Consider the following 12753-nt stretch of genomic DNA (forward strand, 5'->3'; position numbering starts at 1 on the left):
ATAGACTTCGGCAACGGCTGGGAAAAACACCTCCCTTTGGTGGAGTTCTCATACAATAACAGTTATCACACCAGCATACAAGCCGCTCCATTCGAGGCATTGTACGGACGTAAATGCCGGTCACCTCTCTGTTGGGCAGAGGTGGGGGATAGTCAGATCACGGGTCCAGAGATTGTAGTGGACGCCACAGAAAAGATTGCACAAATACGACAACGCATGGCGGCAGCACGCGACCGTCAGAAAGCCTACGCGGACAAGCGTAGAAAGCCATTGGAATTTCAGGTCGGGGACCGGGTTTTACTTAAAGTCTCACCCTGGAAGGGTGTGGTTCGTTTTGGCAAACGAGGCAAACTAAATCCGCGGTATGTCGGACCATTCGAGATCATTGAGAAAATCGGCAAGGTAGCCTACAGATTGAACCTACCAGCTGAACTCGGGGCAGTTCACAATGTCTTTCACGTGTCGAATCTGAAGAAGTGCCTATCAGATGAGACCCTTATCATTCCTTTCAAAGAACTCACTATCGACGAGCGGTTGCAGTTCGTCGAGGAACCAGTTGAAATCACGGACCGGGATGTGAAGGTCCTCAAAAACAAGAGAATCCCTCTTGTTCGAGTATGTTGGAACTCCAAACGTGGCCCAGAGTACACCTGGGAACGCGAAGACAGGATGACAGAAAAGTACCCCCAGTTATTCGGAACCAATGCAACCACTACTGAGGCTGAAGCTACTACTTCGGAATTTCGGGACGAAATTCCAGATCAACGGGGGGAGGATGTGACACCCCAGGAAAACCAGTGAACAATACAACTTACCTAGCTCCCTCAGTGAGTGCATACCAAATTTCGGGACGAAATTTCTTTTTAGTTGGGGATAATGTGACAACTCGTACTTTAGACCTATCTTGTAACGTTACGTGCTTATGTGAGGTTATATGATTGAATTAATGAATGATATATTGATACGTGCTTGGTGTAAATGTATGTATGTATGTTATTGAATGACACACAATCCGAACGCACAACACAAACCCGAACCCAATCGCACAAGCCCATTAGAGGGGGCCGCATTCTTTTGTGATCGGACCATAAGGGCGGCCCATGTATGGGTTCGGCCCACTTCTATTTTACACAAACAAGCAACCGTGTTGAAGGGTTGCCTCTCATTTTTTTTACAAACCACACAAGTTACACAAACCCTAGATCGGTTCTCTCTCTCTCTCTAAGCCGACGGCATCACTTCCTTTCCCTTCGAAGAGCATTCCTGAATCGGATCACCTCTTACCAATCGGTTAGTGTTTTATATAGATGTTGTGTTGAATGATGTTATATGTGCTTATGATTGATTGATTATGTATGTGTTGAATCGGATAGTATGAAAATAATCATGAGCCTAATAGATGTTAATCGGCCACCATGTTCTATATTGGGATTGTTTTTGAATTGATGTTAACCGAATGTTTGTTAACCGGCTATAGATTTACATGAATCGGATGATATGGTAGATATAAAACCGAGTAGATGCTAACCCGGATATCATGTTCTATTGGATGGATTGTTGTGTGATAATTAAATCTTAGATGCTTATGATCGAGAATTTCGGGTTGTTATTCATATGATTCTTAGTGATTTAGGGTTCATACGATTTGGATGTTAAAATTCCCTGTTTGATCGATTTTGTGTTAACCGATTTGTTGGAATTGTGTTAATTGATAGAATGTAATTATGGAAACTGTTAAATGAATTGTAACCGAATGGCTTAATAATCGGATATTGAACCTGATCGCACAAGACCTCTTGATCGTACAAGAGGTCCATTCGCACAAGCTGATCCGATCACACAAGTCATCCGGCCGCACAAGATGTCTTGATCCCACAAGGTTATCGGATTAGTTTAACTGTTGGACCGGTGGACATGTTGGGTTGGGCTGGTCAGATCGCACAACCCACATAAATCGCACAAGTGGCAACGTTGTTATGCTGTTGGACCGAATGGCCCAACTCAGTCGCACAAGCTTATCCAATCGTACAAGGACCTTCGGATCGCACAAAGTATATATTTGCTAACTGTTGGGCCATAAAGCCCAAAGGCCAATCGCACAACCCGTATGAATCGCACAAGCCACTTATGTTATTTGTTTGGGCCGGATAGGTTAGACAGTTCACTTATACGTTGGGCCGAGGTTTAGTTGGGCTTAAACACTTAGATCACACAAGATGGTTGGGCTCACACAAGCTCAATGGCCCAACCATCCGAGTCGTACAAGTTGAGACTGTTATGTTATGATACGTTTATGTGATTGGCCATGATCATACTTGATACAATACGTGTAGAACATACGTGCTATATACGAACCTGACTTGTATGGTAACCCTGTTAGGACGTGATTGACCTCTTTAGTTCAAGAACCTTTTGTGTATCTGCCGAGCAACCCAAGGTGAGTTCACACAGCCAAGGCATGGGGTTCCCAGGGTGGGAATGGGATTGGATGATTATTTCGTGCGTACTTAGTTAATGGAACCTAATGATATAGTCCTCAGGGTGAGGATGGTAAATGATAAGATACGGCTAGACTAGTATACCTACTTGAACTGATCTTCGCACACACGCCAAGGGTTGGCTGCGATAATTATGACTGATCTTCGCACACATGCTTCGGGGAAGCTGCGAACTATAGAAACTAAATCTTCGCAAGGAATGCCAGGGTGGCCGCGATACAAATATACATAGTCTAGGATATTTGGGAGTATTAACCCAAATCTTCGCATACATGCCGAAAGGGCCCGCGATGGAAACCAATACTATACATGATCAATGAACGAACATAATACGACTCATACAATTACTATTACTGAACTTACTTTCTGTGAACTCGCTCAACTAGTTGTTGACTCTCTGCTGCATGCCTTGCAGGACCTTAGGTACTTTATGGAGCTTGCACAGGGAGGAGCAGGTCGTTGTGGGCAAAGGATCGTGAATGCTATTTGAACACTTATGATATTTCACACATTAATACTTATGTTTGGGGTTTTCACTTTAATGCTTCCGCTACACTTATTCACATTGGTTTTTGATGAACACCTTTCGTATTGATGGATTTTATTATTACTTAATTACTTGTTCAATATGATTGGTGGCTTGATCCTGGTCATGTCACGCCTCCAAGCGGTGGTACTCCGCGTGTGGGATTTTGGGGGTGTGACAGATTGGTATCAGAGCCATTGGTTATAGAGAACTTGGTTTTAATATGGGAAAACATTTTTATTAAAACCAGACTATAACCAGAACAGTGCTCTCAACGATCCACAACGACGCTTCGCTCCACGTGCAAGACTCAACATCCTAGGTAATAAGGTTTATGTTTATTACCTGCATGCTAGAACTATATAGAACTTTGCTCGCATTACGTTTAGATACACATGACTTTATTACATGAGAATACCTACGTGCTTACGCTTTTCTGTCATCGCCCTATTCGCGAACCACTCTCACTTACGCTACTTTTACTATGAAGATCATGTCTGGACGAATTAACATGACTCAAGCCCAGCTAGAGGCTCTCGTTCAAGCTCAAGTTGCTGCGGCACTTGCAGCTGCTCAAGCAGGTAGTATATCCTGTAGTCATAACTCACACTAGGATCTTTAGATCCTACACTCCTAAACTAGCCCTTGTATTTAAACTTTGCCCTATTCGTACACAATAGGTCAACACGCGCAGCAACCTGTCTGCACTTTCAAGAACTTCATGGACTGTCGTCCAAGTACTTTCAGCGGCACAGAGGGGGCAGTTGGACTCCTCCACTGGTTTGAAAAGCTCGAGTCTGTGTTCGAGATGTGTGAATGCCCTGAGGCTCGCAGGGTGAAATACGCCACTGGCACGCTAGAAGGAATAGCACTAACTTGGTGGAACGCCCAAGTTCAGATTTTAGGGTTGGCAGCTGCTAACGCCACACCCTGGAACGACTTCAAGGAACTCATTAAGAGGGAATACTGCACGCGTGATGACATCCACAAGTTGGAGAACGAGCTCTATCACTTGAAAATGACGGGGTCAGAGATTGAAGCCTATACAAAGCGGTCAAACGAACTGGCCATTCTGTGTCCAACTATGGTGGACCCTCCAGTGAAGCGCATTGAGTTGTATCTCAAGGGACTTGCGCCAGAGATCCAGAGCCATGTTACATCGGCAAACCTCGACAACATCCAAGACATCCAGCGTCTTGCCCATCGACTCACAGATCAGGCAGTAGAACAAAACAAGCTGCCCAAACGCGTCAGTGCAACTACTACTCCAGCTGCTACTTCTGCTACACCCAACGACAACAAACGGAAATGGGATGGGGATTCCAGCAGGGGATCAGTTTCCGTTCAGTCTCAAGCACAGCAACGCAGGACGAATGACTACCAGAATTCGAGTCAGCAATCATCTGGCAGTCAGGGGCAGGGTGGATACCGGGGAGTTCACCCACTATGCAACAAGTGTAACAGGCACCACAGTGGAAGGTGTCGCAAAGAACGTTGTCAGAGATGTCTCAAGCTAGGGCACGAAGCCAAAGATTGCAGGAGCTCACGACCTGCGAACCAGAATCACCAACTTCCGCCACCAGTTCCTCAAAACCCACAGCAGCAGCAACCACAGCGTGGAAACCGGGGATGTTTCCAGTGTGGGGCAGAAGGTCATTACAAACGCGATTGTCCTCAGTTGAACCAGAACCGCAACAACAACAATAACCAGGGCAACAGGCACAACAACGGTGGGAACAACAACAACAATGGCAACGAAGCTAGGGGACGCGCTTTTGTGCTAGGTCGAGGTGACGCAGTGAACGATCCCAACGTAGTTATGGGTAAGTTTCTCCTCGACAATATTTATGTTACTGTTTTATTTGATTCGGGTGCGGATACAAGTTATATTTCTGTGAAAGCCAGTAAATTGTTAAAACGTACATCAACACCCCTAAACACCAAACACGTCGTAGAACTAGCTAACGGTAAGAGTTTAGAAGCCACGCAGATAGTCAAGGGTTGTAGTATTGTCTTAGCCGGTCAAGTTTTCTCCATCGACCTTATTCCCATAGTCTTGGGAAGCTTCGACATCGTCATAGGGATGGATTGGTTATCCCAGCATCAGGCAGAAATCTTATACAGCGAGAAGATCATTCGCATTCCACGTTCTGGTCAAGAACCTCTCGAAGTTCAAGGTGACAAGAGTGGTGCTGTGGTTGGCATCATCTCTTTCTTGAAGGCTCAGAAGTGTCTGCGGAAGGGTCACACCGCAATCTTGGCACTCGTTTCAGACGCGTCAGCAAAGGAAAAGAAATTGGAGGATATTCCAATTGTTCGCGACTACTCTCAGGTGTTTCCTGAAGATTTACCTGGATTACCGCCTCATCGTCAGGTCGAATTTCAAATCGAGCTCGCTCCAGGAGCAGCACCCATAGCTCGCGCACCATACCGTCTAGCTCCATCAGAATTGGAAGAATTGTCAAAGCAGCTACAAGAGCTCTTGGAAAAGGGCTTCATTCGTCCAAGCTCTTCGCCTTGGGGAGCTCCAGTACTTTTCGTGAAGAAGAAGGATGGCACCTTCAGGATGTGTATAGACTACAGGGAACTCAACAAGGTAACGGTGAAGAACCGTTATCCTCTTCCACGCATAGACGACTTATTCGACCAGTTGCAAGGGTCGTGTTACTATTCGAAGATAGACCTGAGGTCAGGTTATCATCAGCTGAGAGTCCGGGATGAGGACGTCTCCAAAACCGCATTCAGAACTCGTTACGGTCACTACGAGTTTCTTGTCATGCCGTTCGGGTTAACAAACGCGCCTGCCGTATTTATGGACCTTATGAACAAGACCTCTTGATCGTACAAGAGGTCCATTCGCACAAGCTGATCCGATCACACAAGTCATCCGGCCGCACAAGATGTCTTGATCGCACAAGGTTATCGGATTAGTTTAACTGTTGGACCGGTGGACATGTTGGGTTGGGCTGGTCAGATCGCACAACCCACATAAATCGCACAAGTGGCAACGTTGTTATGCTGTTGGACCGAATGGCCCAACTCAGTCGCACAAGCTTATCCAATCGTACAAGGACCTTCGGATCGCACAAAGTATATATTTGCTAACTGTTGGGCCATAAAGCCCAAAGGCCAATCGCACAACCCGTATGAATCGCACAAGCCACTTATGTTATTTGTTTGGGCCGGATAGGTTAGACGATTCACTTATACGTTGGGCCGGGGTTTAGTTGGGCTTAAACACTTAGATCACACAAGATGGTTGGGCTCGCACAAGCTCAATGGCCCAACCATCCGAGTCGTACAAGTTGAGACTGTTATGTTATGATACGTTTATGTGATTGGCCATGATCATACTTGATACAATACGTGTAGAACATACGTGCTATATACGAACCTGACTTGTATGGTAACCCTGTTAGGACGTGGTTGACCTCTTTAGTTCAAGAACCTTTTGTGTATCTGCCGAGCAACCCAAGGTGAGTTCACACAGCCAAGGCATGGGGTTCCCAGGGTGGGAATGGGATTGGATGATTATTTCGTGCGTACTTAGTTAATGGAACCTAATGATATAGTCCTCAGGGTGAGGATGGTAAATGATAAGATACGGCTAGACTAGTATACCTACTTGAACTGATCTTCGCACACACGCCAAGGGTTGGCTGCGATAATTATGACTGATCTTCGCACACATGCTTCGGGGAAGCTGCGAACTATAGAAACTAAATCTTCGCAAGGAATGCCAGGGTGGCCGCGATACAAATATACATAGTCTAGGATATTTGGGAGTATTAACCCAAATCTTCGCATACATGCCGAAAGGGCCCGCGATGGAAACCAATACTATACATGATCAATGAACGAACATAATACGACTCATACAATTACTATTACTGAACTTACTTTCTGTGAACTCGCTCAACTAGTTGTTGACTCTTTGTTGCATGCCTTGCAGGACCTTAGGTACTTTATGGAGCTTGCACAGGGAGGAGCAGGTCGTTGTGGGCAAAGGATCGTGAATGCTATTTGAACACTTATGATATTTCACACATTAATACTTATGTTTGGGGTTTTCACTTTAATGCTTCCGCTACACTTATTCACATTGGTTTTTGATGAACACCTTTCGTATTGATGGATTTTATTATTACTTAATTACTTGTTCAATATGATTGGTGGCTTGATCCTGGTCATGTCACGCCTCCAAGCGGTGGTACTCCGCGTGTGGGATTTTGGGGGTGTGACATTTTCTGAGCAATTTCCGAACGAGTGGCGAGCGAGCGATGAGCGACGAGCGGTTGGAACGGCCCTAGACTGTAGGCTTATCTGACGATGACGTGGAGGAAAAGTATGATGAATATCAAGGTTTTGTGACATTGAGGGAGGAACAGATATGATGTTCCCGAGGGAGGGATGGAGGGAAGAACAACCAGACGTGCGTGGAGAAGTGAGGGATATCGTAAACCCTTGTTAATTTTCTAACATGTTAAGAGGGTAGTATGTGTTTACATGTTAATTTAAAGTTATTTAATTTATAAAGCCGGTCATGGCGCCGACGTTATGGTCATCGTGATCTCACCATTGCAAGTGGTGTTGTCATGATAGTGATAGTGATAGTGATGGACGTGATAGTGGTCACAATCATGGTTGTTTAATGGTGTAAGGGGATGAAGTGGCACATGGTGATTGGTTGGTTTTTTTTTTTTTTTTGTAGGTGAGTTTGATTGTGTAAGAGAGAATTAGGTGGAATGTTGTGATTGGTTGTTTTTTTGTGTGTGTAAGTGATTTAGTGATGAGTGGTGCACAAGATTTAGTGATAGTGTGATAAAATTAGGTTGAATGGGTTGGCATTTTATTATTGATTTGTTTGTAAGTGATGGTGTGATAGTTTGTAAGGTGCCCCGACCCCTTAAGTGAGATTTTCTTAAGTGAGTTTAACACAATAGTTACGATTGTTCAAATATTTATAAAGTATGTTGTGATGGGGTCGGTAAACTCGTCGGTTGATGTTACTCTAACATGTTAGGATGGTGATTTGTGTTTAAATGGTAATCTCAATTAAAATTATGTTTATAAGTAAATTTTACTGAACTTGAATGTAACACGATACGTTATGGTTTTTCATGTTGAAAATGATAATCCTAAGTTAAGTGCTTTATATTTAACTGAAAATTAATATATTGTTAATAACTTTGATTTAATTATTTATACGGATTGAGATTCTTTATTTGTATCATGCTCGCTCTCATTAGAAAGGACATTAGCTTTACTTTAAAATCACCAGATGTATAAAACATGACCTTTCACGTCCACTCTAATTACTCTGAATTTTGTTTTATCCTTGTACTTTGTAAGCGAAACATTGGTATTTGCCAGTTTGTGTAACAATGTAACACATTGTACAAATACACATTTTTTTAAATTAAAAAATCATTTTAGTCAAATTGTTATCTTTATACTGTTTTATTATTAGTTAATAAAAAGCGGTCTCAGATTTAAACCTGGATAAGAAAGAATAATTTAAGATTATTATAGAAATGGAGTAAGTGCAAATATTGTCATTTAATTTTTTTTTGAAGTGTAACCTCACACCATATATATATAACATTTATACCAATTGAGATGTAACAGTGGACATGTGGTTCAATTTCAAGTTAGGAAACTCCAATGTGTGATACATGTTATTCCCCTATTTCCTCTCTATTATTTATCCAAAACTAGAATTACCACCCGCTGTAATGTGGGGGGATGCGTTAGTTATATATCATATTAGATGAAAGGCAAATGTTTCTTACATGATCGCGAGTATATGTGTAAAACATAGAAAATAATAACTGAGCCGATCTATGACTCACACATTGCAACAGACCTATCAAACGGAGAAAAATAGACGTGTTGTAATAGGCCTATCAAACAGGATAAAGTAGATGGAAAAATGTTGAACTCCATACGCACGTTGTGGCATGTTAACTCGGAAAATCTAGAACGAAACGTTAAACACAAAACTTGCGATAGATGAAAAGTATATGGGTCAAAGTTGCACAAGTTGAAAAGCTTTAAGTTAAAAGTAAAAAAAAATCAAAGTCGTTAAATCGTAAAAGTTGGAAATTTTTGAATTAGAAGTGAGAGTCCAAATTAATCAAAGGGGTTAAATTGTATAACACGGAAACTTTTGAAGTAGAAGTGAAAAATCAATTTAATCAAGGGGGTTAAATTACCAAATATTAAAACCTTAAACTAAAATTGTCAAAGATTGATACTTTAGGGTTAAAAGGGGAAAATTCCAATTTTTTTTTAAACACTCCCAAAGCTAAAAGTACAACCCATCTATGCATAAAGAAGTTGCTAAGTTATAAGTTTATAACCCCAAAGCTAAAAGTACAACCCATCTATGCATAAAGAAGTTGCTAAGTTATAAGTTTATAATTGTATGTGAGGAAATTTCACTATTCATTTTTAGTGTTTTGATTGGTTGGTGAAATTTATAGGTCAATTAGTGGATATCATTTGGCATCAACTATTTTTTTTATATCTATACATACAAGTCTTAAAACTATCCGTTTAAGTCTCTATTACATATAAAGTTAAACATTTATGCTTTCTTCCTTCGGACTATTTCTAAAATCAAAAATCTTTCCTTAGAGTATTAGTATAAGTATCATATAACCCTTGTAGTTTACTTTTAATTTTAATAAATTTTATACTTTATAAATTTATTTAACTGTTATTAGTAGTAGTATTATTAAATGCAAATCCGATTGACTTGCAAGTTAACACGCCGCAACACACGTGTGTTGTTAAACGTTTTTACATCTAATTTTGGTTCGGTTTAACGGTATCGCCGCAATCCTCTACACTTTTTACCTAAGATTTCAATATTGTCAACGTCTTTGCTATAGCGCGTGGAAATTTTTTTCGTTTTACCTTTTGGTATAAATTTCGTGGTTCAACATTTTTACGTTTATTTTTTGATTCGGTATAACAGTCTCGCCGCAACATGCGGGTCTAAATTCTAAAAATTGGCAAAATTTGAAATTTTGTATCTACACCATTGTAAGCGTGACCGTTTTCAGTCCAAATTGATGTTATTACTTTTACATATGGTTCTGATAGTTTTAACTAATTCTCAAATCACTATTTTTGATCCCTTAAAGGTGTTAGCATTGAGAACAATACTCAAAGAACAAGTTAGCAAGAGACAAGGGGCAGGCTCTAACACGGGGTACACTTACATGTCCGGTGAAGAGACGGTTGAGAGCACATCGGCAGCCACCATTCGTACCACCAACAACCACCCACATCATCAGTTGAGCCTCGGTCAACATCAGGCGGTTGTTGCCACTACAACAACCATGGTCGCCGACGACAACAACTTCATGATAAACTATGATCCAGCCTCATCAGTGCCTGCTCCACCTTACTCAAATTGGCCTGTTCTTCCATCGTATCCTTAAAGGAGTTGCTAGCTATTTAATTTGTTTACTGCCTCGGATGTCAATCAAATACTATTTTTTATATTTATTGTTACAGTGAGTGAAAGTTAGGAAAATGTGATATAGAACAACATTTGATGTTTGTTATATTTGTTCTTATTCATTAGTTTGATTAATTGCATTTTTTGTTACTTTAATGAAGTGGGAAGGGTACCTGTTACCCTAACTCACACCAATCATATCGTGTCACGTTACTTAGACCATCCACTACCCTAAAATATGGACCCCACCATTTTACTCCACTCTCTCTCTCCATACAAACAACTCTCTCATACCTTCACACACAATTCCACAGACCACCGGCAACCACAAAGACCACCCCCTATCTGTAGGGCACTACCTGCATGACCAGTGGCAAGAGTCCAGGCACCCTGTCCCCCCTTAGGTTAAATAATACAGGCAGTTATTTTGGGTAACGGGTTAAAACGAACCTTTTAATAAGGTACCATTTTAGGTTAAACCAAGGTTTGACCAAAATGAACTTGATTTGAAATACTTTGTTCTAGAAAAAAAATGTAAACACAGGTTCACCAACCATTTGATTTGAAATACTTTGTTCTAGAAAAAAATTGTAAAACTGGTTCACCAATCATAATTGTTTTTATGTGTTTTTATGACGGTTTGTGATGACAAAATGCAGTTTGGTTTAATAAAAAACTTGCAAGCAAATGTGTGAGACCCTCGAAACATAAGCGAGGTGCAAAGTATTATAAAGTTGCTATAAACCATAGTTGTTAAAGGCGCACTCAATGCGCAAAGGGTGAGCCTTGGGTCTCAATGCAAGGCGCTTAAAAAACAAGGACTTGTTTAGATGAGTCATTTAGCATAAAAATAAAGACTTTTAGGGATTTTACACATATTTTAGGCTTCTTTAGGGCTAGTATTCTTATTAAATCGTTCATAACCTCTAACTGCATTCCATAAAATTAAATTGTGCACCACAAATAGTAACTATAAAAAAGACATGATGTCCCAAATATGAATCAAGTTAACACAAAGTAAAAAAAATCATATATGAAGATACTACGAGGTTACAACCCACAATAATCCTAAATGGCCCTAGAAATGACATCGAGAGTTATATGTATATAATGTTCTGAACTCATGCATCTAGAAGTGGTGGGATAGTTTAACTCTAATCAATTTGTTTTTCGGAGTACGTACACGGATGGTCCCTGTGATTTATCAAAATTTTGGATTTGGTCACCAGCTTTCCAAAAACATACAGATGGTCCTTTTGGTTTGCACTTGTAACACATTTAGTTTCCGGCTAACAAATTTAAAGGTTTTAGCATGTCCAAGTTAGAGACTAAATGTGTTACAAAATGTAAACCACAAGGACCATCCATGTACTTTTGGAAAAAGTCGGGTACTAAATGCGTTACAAAGTGCAAACCACAGGAACCGTTCGATTATTTTTGGAAAGTTAGAGACTAAATCTGAAATTTTTGTAAACCACAAGGACCATCCATGTACTTTACTCTTTTGTTTCGACTTGTATCAACTTTTAGCCTGGCACTAATATAATGTAAAAGAACTTAATTCTTCATTTCAAGTTTAAAAGCATGGCTGTTAAGCAAAAAAAAAGAAAAAATAGTTTAATATATTCATTCCAAGTTTAAAAGCACTCTACATCAAATCTAAAAACGAATATTCTTAAATTATTCTAATTCAAAGATTTCATTAATTTTTAATTTCTTGAAACGTGTAAGTTCTAAGAGACTAAACTCACAACCACTTGGAAAATAAAACCTTATCACACTGTGGAACCACTAGGATTACCTTCAGATATCAAAACACCTGCCTAACCTCATTGCAAAATTGTGTGAATCTCATCTCAAAACTAATTTTCTTTTAAACGAGTCATAGAGATTTAACAAGAAAAGACCGAAATAAAAAATTCGACTTGAGTATAAAACAAAACGTATGTCAAACTTTAGATAGATTATTATATGTTTTAACCAACTGGGGTGTCCTAGTTGGCCAGTCCCACCCTTTCTCTCCCCAGAGACCCGGGTTCGACTCCAGGGAAGGTCACCAGCCTCCCACCTCTTCCATGGGGAAACGGATCGACTCGGTATAGGGTATTAACCCCCAGGTGGCTATGGGACTAAGCTAACCTGCGGAGTGTCACACTCCGGCGGTTAGGAGGACCGTGGAATATCCCCCCCCCCCCCCCCCCCGGCTAGATTATTATATGTTTTTAAGTTCATCTTTACGTCTTTTAATTCTCCCTATT

The sequence above is a fragment of the Helianthus annuus genome, chromosome 2 (genome assembly GCF_002127325.2).
Source record: "Helianthus annuus cultivar XRQ/B chromosome 2, HanXRQr2.0-SUNRISE, whole genome shotgun sequence".
Classification (NCBI taxonomy): domain Eukaryota; kingdom Viridiplantae; phylum Streptophyta; class Magnoliopsida; order Asterales; family Asteraceae; genus Helianthus; species Helianthus annuus.